Source organism: Octopus sinensis, linkage group LG8, assembly GCF_006345805.1.
Source record: "Octopus sinensis linkage group LG8, ASM634580v1, whole genome shotgun sequence".
Lineage (NCBI taxonomy): Eukaryota > Metazoa > Mollusca > Cephalopoda > Octopoda > Octopodidae > Octopus > Octopus sinensis.
Window position 1 is genome coordinate 45,087,640 of NC_043004.1, and position 14,118 is coordinate 45,101,757.

A 14,118-nucleotide genomic window follows, 5' to 3' on the forward strand; every position below is an offset into this window, starting at 1 on the left:
AAATGAATTTCTTTACCACACATCCATTCTTGTACTTCATTAAAAATCTTCATTTCTAATTCTAAGATCTAGCAGTAATGTTTAGACAAAACTTCATGGATAAGGTCTTATAAAACTGAAATAATGTAACTACTGATATATGCACAAAAAAGACTGACTGGTCCCAGCTGGAAAGCTTTTGATCATAGGTCATTAGTAGTCATCAATAGATGTTTATCCTTCATTCATCCCCAGCGTTCTTCCTCCTTGTTTCCCTGTTTATCTTTCTGTGTTTCTTCAAATACACGCACATACACCAGTCCAGGTGTGTTAATGTGATTAGTTGAAGATACTGAAATATGAAATCAGATGTAGTGATACAGTAAGCAATATATACAAACAGAAATTTAATGTAATAACATAAACAGACTAATGTATAAACATCAGCCAGGTGTTGTGAAACCGGACGACTCGAAAAAAATATTTTGATGAAACTGAGTTTGTATATTTGTATATACATCCATCCGTTCCTCCAACCACACATACTTGCATATTGGAAATGTGATCTTTATGCACACATACTTGAGTGGTGGGTTTTTAATGTGATATCTGTTTTTAGTTTTTCATTTTATTTTTTTTTTGATCAGAATGAAGGGCAGGCAGTGCCCAGCGCCCCTCTACAGGGCTTTTGAGATTGGTGGTTGAGAGTAAAGACGGTATCTTTAAACTAGAGGCCTCGTGTGAATGCTTGCAACAGAGAGGACTCTGATAAAGGCACCCAAAGTACCTCTAAATCCAGCAATGGATTATGTTTACCACCCATGTTCAATGCAGTTGCTTGACCGTTAGATACTTTTTTGGGAATCCGCATTGTTGCAAGTATTTGGACTATGTTTCTGCTCTGATTATAAATTCTTCCCTTCTGCCTGCACTCTATGAAGTCCTAGAAGAGATCACAAGTATTGGACTTACTAATTTGAGTTTACACTCACACAGACACATACACGCACATATACACAGCTCTACATAGCGTGATTGTTAAGTACAGTACAAAATTTTGGACAGTGTAGTGATGAGTTTAAGCCAAAGGTTACAGTTTTGCCTCTAGATAAGCTGTTCTAATTAGCTTTTTATTGTTTTTTACATTAAACATTTTAACAATTAAGCAACTGTTGTTTTTTCATACTAACAGTAGCCCTGAATAATTCCTTTCAGTAAATTCTCTAAAATATGTTAATATTTACACCTACTGGTTTACAGTATTGTACTTAAGCATCAGTTGTGTTTCATTTATGAATGTTAGGCATGCAGTTTGTATTTACTATAAGCGCTTATTCATATTTTGTACATTTGTTAATTTTGTTTTTCTATGCTAGCATGGGTTTGAAGGATACTTATTAGTGAGGCACACTTTTGCTGCCACATGCCTTTCCTACAGTTAAACCTTACCTGTTTTCACTTAAGGGACTTCTTGATACAGTCAAAATTACCACTCTGTCAGATAAAATTCAAAGCCAAATTGCTACAAAGTAAACCCTGTTTCCAAATGGCTATGCCTGTTCCTCAGTGTATGAAAATGAACAAATGAACTTGCACCTTTTTGTTTAGATTAGGAACTGACTTTTTTTTAAGTAATTTTTCTGTATCCCTACCACTCAGCTTATCAGTTCATCTTTCTTAATGTACTCAGCATCATCGTTTAATGACCTTGCTTGAATCTTTTTCACGTGCCACCGGCACAGGTGCCAGTGAAGCGACATTGGTAACGATCATGCTCGAATGGTGCCCTTTTACGTGCCACGGGTATGGAAGCCAGTTGGCTGCTCTGGCAATGATCACACTCAGATGGTGCTGTTTTTAATAACCAAATAAAAACATGCTTCGAGATCTGATCAAATATAAAATGAAGCAAGAACAGAAACAATACAACCAGACCTTGTCTCATACCAAACAATGGGTGAAACCCAAACCACTAGGACTGCAAATGGTTACACAATTAATAAGCTGATGAATACACCCAAGACAAAACTAAAGGGAGAACTTCTAAAGAACTACATAAGCATCACAAGAATAACAATGGTAATCTAAATGAACATAGATGCTCCATCATCAGCTGCTGTATTGGAAATCTAAGCAGTACTACTATATCATTGTATGTGTGTGTATGTGTGGATATTTTTTATTTTTTAAATTTTTTTAATTTTTTGCTTGTTTCAGTCATTTGACTGAACCTGGAACCACGTGGTTGAGAAGCAAGCAATAATATACTGAAGTTTTAATATTAATTTCCTATTGTTGTAATGAATGTTAGTGTAAATGTAATGCATGGTAATGTATCAAAGTGCATGGAGTAGAGTCAATATTTAGATTCCTGATATAGGTGCAGATTTATGTATCATAGGCATTGCTTATGCAAATATCCACACGTTTCTGCATAGATATTTTTCTTTTTTTTTTTTTATGGAGTTTAGTCCTCTCCTTCTGGTTCTGAGTATGAAGGTCAGAACAACACACACCACTGTCTGTTGTTGGTATTGTAACTGAGATATTCCATTAAGTTGTAGAACAGCATATATAAATCAGTTAAGCATCTGCAATAAAACAATAGGTGTAATACACACACTCACACACATGAAACAGCAAAATGTTGGCAACAGCTACAATAACTAGAACAACAAAAATTGTAACTAATGAACATCAAAATTATATATTTTTTTTTTACCTTAGATACTTCAATTTGCAAATATTTCTATTGTTTGTTTTTAACTTTTGTTGTTGAACCATATATATATATATACATGTGTTCTCAACTACGTAGAAATGTTGGCCCTGCTCCTTGGATTTATCTATTCATGTATATTTTTTTGTTTCTGTTGCTCTCTGAGTTACTGTTGAAATTGTGTATGTGTGTGTTATGGGGAACATCTGTCTGCATTTTATGTTTATTTTTCTGTTATATTAAAAGAAAAAAAAAAAATTTTTTGTTGTTACTTCTCCTTTATTTCCGGGATTTCATTTTTAATATAATGAGGGTGGAGTCAATAGCTAGATGACTAGTCATACTGTAATGCTTTCACTTCTGGGTGGTTAGGTGGTTTCTGAAGCTCTTAGATTGTATTAAGCAGATAAGAGAAAAATCAACCCCCTGGTGTAAGATGCCAGTCTATCTTAGGTGTAATTCCCAGAAGGTTTTAATGTGAGTTCTTACCTGTATATCAAGTGAAATAACAAATTATCTGCAATAGATTTTGGATTAGAGGGCTCTGAGCCGAGGGTCAAATAAGGTACCAACTCTGTTTCTTATATACGTTTTATGCCTACAAAATCTGGAGAAAGGGGCAATGCTCAATCTTTCCAGGCCCTTCTAGATGGTAGAATTTATGCCATTAATATCCTTCAAGTTAACACCTATGAGAAAAACATGAACAGGGAGGAAATTGTAAAGGCTGGGGAGGGATGGCTATGTGGAAGGTAATAGCAAGAGGAAACAAGTAGATTGCGAATACTTGAGTGGAGGTGGCTTGAGACCAGCTATCACTGAGGAGTAGAAGCTATTATTTTCCTTTGAACTAGTTGTTTTATGTCTTGGATACTGTTCTGAGTGCAAATATCATTTTTATCTCTGGTGGTGGTCAAGAAAATGTGAAGTAATTATATACCATTCACTCAGTTTGTCGGTGTTATTTTATTATTTTTTTTTAGTTTTAAGCATTAAGAGGTGTGATTTGCAGACTCAGTTAAATCTGATATATCAGAATTCCAGAACATTTGTTAAATGCACTGTGCCTTATACGATTAACCATTTCCTAAAGTATGAAATCCTGGAAATGATTGACATCAGATCATAGGTCCAATTATTGGATCTGTTGGCATAGTTCTGAGGCTCATTGAAGCACTCAAACCATAATACCATAATAAGGTTGGAAACTTGTAGATGATGCTTTTTTAACTTGCACAAGTTAAAAATCCTCAAAATGCTTCATGCTCTTGCATTCTAGCTGGAAAAATGGAGAAGGAGCCATTGTATATAATATAGTAATCTTTTAGTAGAAAGAATAGAAGTTTTGGATTGTAGACTCAGTTTTTCATTTGGTTTAGTTCCTTTCATATCTTACCCAAGACTGCCCTTGGTTCTATGACATACACTATTTTAAAGTTATCTAAATTTAAATATTCCTTCAAGTTTCATGTCAATTTATGCTACAAACAAGAGCTTCATTAATGACAGTTATTTTACAAAGTTCTTTATTATTGTAGAAATTAAGTGAAGCAAAACCAGTGTATTTTAATAGAAAGATGGAAATAAAAGATGTGGGAACGAACCCTGAATAACATAGTTCCAAAACGAACTATAACCACATGGCTATACTCTCTCTCTCTCTCTCTCTCTCTCTGTATATATAAATATATATATATACACATATACACACATATATATATACACACACACATGTATGTATATATATATATATATATACACACATACACACATATATATATATATATATGTTATAGGAAGGAGAATTACATATTGATAAAATCATTGATTGAATAATTTTATATTTGTAAACTTTGGATGATGTCCAACTATTTTACACACACACACACATGCACAGAGATAGTGAGAGGGAGATAGATAGATAGATAGATTATTATATATATATATATATATATATATATAGAGAGAGAGAGAGATACTTAAGTAATTTAAGGTCCAGACATTATTCCTGCTTCAGTGCATATTAAACAGTTTCCACTTTCTTTGAAAAATGTGTTGTGTTGCTTTCTGAAATTTTATAACTTTTTGTTGGTTAGTTAGTTTTTAATTTGTCAATTTTTATATGTATTGTTTCTTAATCTTCCCATATGTCTTCCAGTGAAAGTAATAAATTTTTAAGGAATAGAAAATCAAGCATTGAGAAATTGAATAGAAATGAGAAAGTATTAAGGAGTGGGGTGAAGGGTGGGATCTCCCTCCCTATCTCTAACAAAAAAAAACCCAAACTTAATAGAAAAATGAAATCGGATATGTTCCTAGTGTCTTGCATGCTGTCAGGTTAAAATCTGCAGCTGTTGCATTGCTGCACACTTACAAACAATAAGTCAGCATATTTTAGTCATTAGTACTGGAAGTTAATGTATATGTGCATGCCACACAGTGTTTGTGTGTGAGTCTTTATATATATGTACAGGTGTATATGTATGTGTGTGTGTATACACATGCATATATGTGTATATATATATATATATGTATATATATATATATATATGTATATACATACACACACATGTACATATATATATAAATGTATGTATAATATGTACACATACACACATGTATATATATGCATGTGTATATGTATATCTATGTTTAAGTAGGTATGTATATGACTTTGAGTATGTTGATGTGTCATATGTATTATACTATATCATTCCCAATTTATTTTTATATTTTTCTCATCATACACCTAAATATATATACAAAATATGTGTTTTCATATATGTACATTATATATATATATATCATCATAGTTGTCATTTAACTTCCGCTTTCCATGCTGGCATGGGTTGGACAGTTTACTGAAGGCTAGCGGGCCAGAAGGCTGCACCAGGCTCCAATCCGATCTGGCAATGTTTCTACAGCTGGATGCCCTTCCTAATGCCACCCACTCCGAGAGTGTAGTGGGTGCTTTTTACTTGCCACTGGCAACAATCACACTCGAATACTGCTTTTTACATGACACCAGCATGAGACCAGTCAGGCGGCACTGGCATTGACCACATTCGAATAGTCTTTTTTATGTGCCACCAGCACAGGTGCCAATCAGGCGGCCATGACAACGACTTTTTTTGATTCGACAGGTTTTTGCAAGCATAGTTTATTGCCCAATGATTGAAGAGTACTCTTAAATGGGCTGGTTATGCTGCACTGACATAGGCCATGCTTATGGTCTCACGTGGTTTGTAGAGTCTTCTCATGCACAGCATATCTCCAAAGGTCTCAGTCAATTGTCATTGCTTTGGTGATGCCCAACGTTTGAAGGTTGTGCTTCAACACATCATCCCAGGTCTTCCTGGGTCTACCTCTTCCACACCAAATCTGATGCTTCTTATATCTAACTCTTCTCTCATGGCGCTTACTTTCTGTCGCTTATGCACCCTGATGTTATACATCCATTGGAGCATACTAGTTTCATTCCTTGCAAGCTTACAAATGTCCTCAGCAGTCACAGCCCATGTTTCACTGCCATGTAGCATGGCTGTTCGCACACATGTGTCATACAGTCTACATTTTACTCTGAGCGAGAGGCCCTTCGTCACAAGCAGAGTTAGGAGCTCTCTGAACTTTTCCCAGGGTATTCTTAATCTAGCAACTACACTCTCAGAGCAACCACCCCCAATACTGACTTGGTCACCTAGGTAAGAGAAACTATCAACTACTTTTAGTTTTTCACCCTGGAATGTGACGGAAGCTGTTTTCTGCCCATTTTTAGTGTTTACTCCCCCTAGCATTCTCTGCATACAAAAACTATTTTCCTAGTTAGCCTTCCCTTGATATTGTTGCTCCTCTTATGTGTCCAGAGCTTACACTGGGTACATCTTATAGAGTTTCTACATACGCCTTTTCTACAGATTGAACAGGGCCATCTACCTGAAGGGATTTGTGGTTTGTCTGCCTTCCTACTTATTAAGACTTTGGTTTTTGCTAGATTGACTCTAAGGCCCTTCAATTCTAGACATTGCTTATACATCCATGCTGCCATCTCTTCAGTTATCCGGCCATTGGAAAAATGCCCTTCTTTTGTTGCCTTACCATTTTTATCTATATATATATATTTATATATATATATAATATATATATACACACACATTTTTATGCATAAACATCTCTCTCTCTCGAAATATACATATATACATATATATATATATATTTATATAGATAACTCTGTGTGTGTATATATATGCATATATATATATATTTTGGCATAAATCTCTGTATGTGTATGTATATATAGACACACACACACACACAGTGAGAGAGGTTCATGCATGAAAATACGTATATATATATATATATACACACACACACACATATATCTATAAATATATGTATATACATAAATCTCTTTCTCTCTCATATGTATGTATGCATGTAATATGTATGTGTATATGAATACTCTAGTATATCTATGACTATAGTTACACAATTCCTTTTATTCTTTTAGTGTGTGTGCATATGCAAAATTTACATAATCACACTTGTGTATGGTGAATACAAATAGTCACACTGTTCGCACATGCATAAACATGCACACACACACGTACACACGCACACACACACACAAATAGGTTCATCGCAATAAAGCATACACACACGAATTTCAGTTTCACACAATTTTTTTCATTTTCATTTTCCATTTTTATTTTATTTTATGTTACTTGATTTTGATTTTTACCATGTTAACTTTCCAGTCTCCCCACCTTCCTCTTTCTTTTTTCTTTTTTTTTTTTCATTCTCTTACATCTTATTTCAGCTGGTTTTTTTTTTTAAAGCTTTTTTTTTTTGGTTTTATTTCTTTCTTCTGAAAATTTTCACAGCACTTGTTTTCTGTTCATACTTTTTTTTGTTTCTATTTTTTGTTTTCTTAATTCCCATATGTCTATACTTGAAATCATATTTGTCATTCCTTTAAATGCTTCTTTAGAAATCGGAAATCTATTACAGGAAACTTTTCATCACCACCACCAATACTACTACTGCTGCTGCTACTACTTCTACTACTATTACTACAACTACCACCACTACCACCACCACCACCACCACCACCACTATCATCACCACCACCACTATCACCACCACCACTACTACTACAACTACTACTACTCTTTATTTAAAAAGGAACAATTTTTTGAAACACTTGTTATTTTTATTCTCATTGACCAATTTTTTTTTTTTCACCCTCCCGTGATACAATAGGCTGATGTGAAAACAATGTGTGAAGTCACTTTGTGTTCTCTCAACCCATTAGAATGTACGGCAAAATCTCCTTTAAATCACATTCCCTGCTATCCTAGAAAAAAAAAAAAATTAATGAATAAACAGGTGTAGGCATGGCTGTGTAGTTAAGAACTTCAGTTTGCGACCACGTGGTTTGAGGTTGACTTCCAGTGTGTGGCACCTTGGTCAGTCTTCTATTATGGTTGCAGGCCCACCTATGCCTTGTGAAGAAATTTGTTTGATAGAAACTGTGTGGTAGGCCATTGTGTGTGTGTTTCTGCGAGCTGGCAGAAACATTAGCACGCCAGGCGAAATGCGTAGCCGTATGTCGTCTGTCGTTACGTTCCGAGTTCAAATTCCACCGAGGTCGACTTTGTCTTTCATCCTTTCGGGGTCGATAAATTAAGTACCAGTTACGCACTGGGGTCGAAAGGTTTTTGTCAAACAAATCGATACCTGTACTTATTTTTTAAAGCTTGATACTTATTCTGTTGACCTCTTTTGCTGAACTACTTGGTTACTGGGATGAAAACAAACTGATACTGGATGTTGATCAGTGATGAGGGACAAGCGCCACACAAATACACACACATAACAAGCTTCTTTCAGTTTCCATCTACCAACTAGGCTTTGATTGGCTTGAAACTATACTGGAAGACACTTTCCAAGGTGCCATGTTGTGGTACTGAACCAGAGACCACATGATAAGGAAGCAAGATTTTCAACCTCATAGCCACACCGTTAATAGATTTTTTTACAGTCCTACAGTGAATAGTTTCCAATTTGCATAAAGCCTCTAACTTCCCTCCATTCTTGATAAACATAATCTTTCTATCTCGAATTATGGATGATATATTCTAAATGCAGTCATTAGTCATTATCTTTTTTTGTTTTCTTCTTATTTATTTCTGTCTAGTCTTGCCAGTCCGATTAGCACTGTTCAGCATTCTGTCTAGTCTTTCTAGTTCGTTAAGTATCAGTTGAGAATATTATAACTATAAATTATTACTGGGACTGTTTGTGTGTTATTGGTGCCTATTAGCTTGTATTTTTTTTTGTTTTTGCATTTAGCGCTGTTACATATCTCAATCCAGTATGTCTGTAATATTCCATCCTTTCATTTATGTGTTCCACCTTGTCTATTTCACTGATTCCTGAGAATTTGTATGCTTAGCAGCATTTTTCCAGTCATTGTGTTCTGAGTTAAAATTCTGCTGAGCTTGACGTTACCTTTGTAATTAATTAGTCCCCTCCTCCACAATTTCAGGCTTTGTGCCTATTGTAGAAAGTATTATTATTGTTATTATTATTATTATTATTATTGTTGTTGTTGTTGTTAAGGTGGTGAGGAGATAGTCATTAGCACACTGGGCAAAATCCTTAGTAAGATTTTGTCTATCTTTACATTCTGAGCACAAATTCTGCTGAGGTTGACTTTACCTGTCATTCTTTCAGGATCAATAAAATAAGTACCAGTTGAAAACTGAAGCCAGTCTAATCAACTACCCACCCCCACTCAAATATCAGACCTTGTGGCTGTAGTAGAAAAAATTATTGGGTGGATTGGTAGTGTTGTTAGTGTTGGTGTGCATTCTGATTTTGTTCATTCTGAGTTAAGATCCCACAATGGTCAGCTTAGCCTGTCATTATTTCGAGCTTAACAAAATAAAGTATGAAAGAAGTACTGGGGTTAATATAATCAACTAATGCTGCCAGCTATCTGTAAAATTTCTGGCTTTGTGTCAAAATTTGAAATTGTTGTTGTTGTTTTGCTCCAATGTCTTTGAAAAAAAATTTATGTTTCTTTGTTTTTCTCTTTGCAGGTAAGTCTATCTCATCTTTGAAAAAATAAACTGGATACACAATACATTTTATTTTTAACAAATTCCTGCTTTGGGCATTTTTTCTTTGTCAAAGGTAAGAAAGTTAATAGATATAATGTTACTTTTCATTTCTATATTTCATCTTAATTTTCTTGAGATATTTTATTCTTGTTTTCATCATGATTTTGTGTGATTTTTTTTCCTCCCATCATTTTTACACATAAGAATTGAGTCCATGATTAGTGACATATCTAAATATTAAAAAAAAAGTGATTACTTTACACAAAACACAAGGTAAGAATATTCATCCCTCATGCTTCTTCCCATTATGACAAATCTTTATTATGTTGACATATAATGATAGGGATGGAGATTAAAGCTAGTCACTCAAAGTTGATAGGGTAGATTAAGAACTGTGACATTGTTACTCTTTCCAAAAGTATTTGCAGAAGTCTTTGGGATATCTGTCTTCTGGAAATTGGGCTTGATTTGATAGAAGTTTCCCTGTATTACAATATTTAACAGAAAACACACACAGAAGCACACCACTTCTCCTTTTCACGCTTGTGCACCCATCCAATGCCCCCCCCCCCCGGCTAAAGATAAATGAATCTCTATATATATAAATGGCAAAATGTCTGCGTGTGTGTCCTTTATACAAATCCACAATTTTTCAGCTAGAGGGCTCACACTTTCTATGGTCATTCAAAACCGTCCAAGGGTGGTCGTGCACATCTTTATATTTCCCCAGTCACCCCGCAAAGCCATTAAAAAATCAATAGAAGTGACTTTTTTGTGAATTTTCTAACCAAAACCCAATCAAAATGCCGGCTAGCTGTATGTGATTGGTCAGAGATTTAGACAGTATTCGCGTGTATGTGCACACACACACAGTTGTATACGCATGCACTAGCACTATGACCCGGCAACGCCGGGTCATAGTGCTAGTTGATGTATAAAATAAAGGAACATGTAGATTTGATTAACATAAATAAAGAAAAATTCCAAAAGCCTGGTAAAGCAGTGCACAAGATGTCATCTGTTCGTATGTGTTTGTACATATATGTACAGTGTAATTACCAATTAAAGATGTGATTTTCTCTGTTCTTATTCTTGTTGTCTTATACTCTGAATTTCTTGAAATTCTTCTAAGTGATATTTGAGGTTACTTGTCATACATGAAGAATCACCTTAGATGTTAACTTGCATTTATTGGTATTTTATTGATTGATATAGTTAACCAAATTTACTTAACACTGGGTGTTTTTATTGCTGTCTGCCTGGGTTTATTAATCCTTCTTACTTCTTCTCTGTGCATACATACATGTGTGTGTGTGTGTGTACATAGATGAAAAAAAACATTCAACAGATGTTGTGGGGGTCAAATGTTTGTATTGGTGTTGACCTAAGTGTATACTGAGTCAAACTGTTAATACAAATACGGACTTCTGAAATGGAGGAATTAGTCAATCTGAGGCTATAGCAGAAGAAACTTGCACATGGTCTTGACACAGTGGGATCAGACTCACAACTTTTTGGTTATACTCTTTTACTTTTTTACTTGTTTCAGTCGTTTGACTGTGGCCATGCTGGAGCACCGCCTTTAGTCAAGCAAATCGACCCCAGGACCTATTCTTTGTAAGCCTAGTACTTATTCTATTGGTCTCTTTTAACAAACCGCTAAGTTTCAGTGATGTAAACACACCAGCATCTGTTGTCAAGCTATGTTGCGGGGACGAACACAGATACACAAACACACATACAAACACGCTCACACACACACACACACACACACACACACACACATATATATATATATATATATATATACACACACATATATACGACGGGCTTCTTTCAGTTTCTGTCTACCAAATCCACTCACAAGGCTTTGGTCGGCCTGAGGTTATAGTGAAAGACACTTTCCCAAGGTGCCACGCAGTGGGACTGAACCCGCAACCATGTGGTTGGTAAACAAGCTACTTACCACACAGCCACTCCTATGCAAAACTTCTTAAGCAGACAACCATGCCTCTGTAAATTCCACCCACGGATAAGATATCTCTGTACACCAGCACATGTATTGGCTATAAGTACATTGTGAGATTTGTGCAGCAATTCTGTGAAGCAGATATTTGTGATATTAAAATTTGAAATGAGTGGCCCACTCTCAGTAAATACCTCATATGCTAATAGCATTTACAATAGCCGAAGCCACATAAATACCCACTAAGCAGCATTACAGCTCACAAATAATAGTAATTTAGCATTAGTAAATTCACTTTTCTATCAAATTGAATCAACACTTAATGTTTTTTGAAATTACCTCCTCTTTGAGAATCTTTGACAGTTGCCATTTTTTTCCCTGCTTTCATTTTCCCCCCTTTTTGTTGTTGTTTGCTTTCTCCATCAAAGAGGTAAATGTCTTCGTTAAGGAAAGTATTTTACGTAAATTATTAAGTATATCACCTACTTAATGTTACATTAGTTGTCGTGACATTAGACATTATTTAAGATACATTTCTTTTCATAATTAAAAATGTAAGAAAGTAATTTCTCATTCCATTAATCATCTTTAGAGATGGAAAACGCTTTAATATTTATACCTGCACTACATTTCAATTGGTTTGATAACCAATCATTATTGTATGTCACAATCATGGATTTTGCACATAGCGCCAGATTGATCTTTTATTTACCTTTCAGCTTTTACCTGTTTCAACCATTTGGCTGTTGATATGGTGGGGCGCCGTATTGAACGGTTTTAGTCAAATAAATCAACCCAAGTACTTATTTTTTGAAGTCTGGCTCTTATTCTATTTATTCTAATTAGGAGGATGTATGCAAATCAACACTGGTCGAGCTGACGAGGTATACACACACACACACTTGCGTGCACACCCACTCACTCACATCCACACACACAATGGACTTCTTTATTTTCCATCTATCAATCCACTCACAAGTCTTTGGTCAGCCCAGGCTTGTAGAAGATTCAGTGTTCCATGCAGTGGGATTGAACCCAAAACTATGTGGTTTGGAAGCAAACTCCTTACCACACAGACATGCTGATACCTATTTCTAAAGTATCAGTGGCCTGATGGGTAAGAATGATTATTATCATCAATTTAGAAATAAAGTCTTCTAGTTTCAAATCCAGTCAAGATACCATCAGACTCACTGAAGCATAGTATAGATCATCATCATCATCATTTAACATCCATGTTCCATGCTGGCATGGCTTGGACAGTTTGACAGGATCTCATGTTTCCAAGGACTGCATCAAGTTCCAATGTCTGCTTTAGCATGGTTTTTATGGCTGGATGACTTTTCTAATGCCAACCACTCTACAGAGTGGAGTGGGTGCGTTTGTCATGCCACCTGCACTATTCAGGTCACGAAGCTGTTCACAAAACTATGAGATGGGTAGAGGGTGGAGGGGTCAGCTTCATACTAAGGTACAAGGAGATTACTATGGGATGGGGGCAGAGAATATTCCTGTAGAGAGATCTGCATGACTACACACATCTAGTGGGGGAGAAAGAGAAAATGATTAGTATGACATCTGATGTCATTCAGGCATTCCACTTTTCGAAACAACGTTTAGATGTAAATATTATTAAACAATGTTTTTCACTTCTATAGATGAGGTTAATAACATGGAAAATGATAATCTTATTAACTACGACTCATTTCAGACATTTTGACATTTATGTAACAGATTTTGTCTTTACATGTGACTAGTTTACAGAACTTAACACATATATTATGAATCATACACAACTCTTTATAGGCGCCTGACAATGCATCTTCAAAACAGTGTCTATATGTGCTCTTTTTTAAGTACATGCCCTCTTTGAATATATATAAAATTTAAATGAAAATATATCCTAGGAGTAAAATTCTTCCCCAAATCTTTAAGTACTAATCCAAAGAAAATAATGTAGTGTTGTTTTTTTCTTTGTTAGTTTTTATGTCTGTTTTTCTATACTAGCATAGGTTTGAGGAATACTTGAATACTTATAATGAGGTGTTGTTCTTTCTGCCAGATGCTTTCTTGCCACTGGCTTTCTACTTGTATTCAAGTAAAGGTTTTTGTTTATATTTCCACTTGGCTTTGAAAGTGCAAGTTTAGAGGCTGATATGTTGACAAACAATGTGAATGACACCACCATTTTTTGCTCTTTTGCTCGATGCTTTCATGCGAACATGTGGAATGTTAACATTCATGTACCCTGCACACGTACATGATGCGCATACATACATGCACACACATGATTGGGTGGGATCTGTCCAGTTTCTATCTACCAATTTCAC

At 35.3% G+C, this 14,118-nt stretch overlaps 1 protein-coding gene across 10 annotated transcripts in view; it reads left to right on the forward strand.

The window, feature by feature from the left end:
* Window positions 1-14,118, forward strand: part of LOC115215131 (zinc finger CCCH domain-containing protein 10-like) — a 608,296-nt gene that overhangs the window by 164,792 nt on the left and 429,386 nt on the right. For 2 of the 10 annotated variants that reach the window (XR_005000357.1, XR_005000361.1), the window contains exon 2: window positions 9,802-9,895. The exons of the other annotated variants lie outside the window; for them this stretch is intronic. The gene's annotated coding sequence lies outside the window, so the exon portion shown is untranslated. The remainder of the gene's footprint in view (window positions 1-9,801; window positions 9,896-14,118) is intronic. 10 annotated transcript variants of the gene reach the window in all.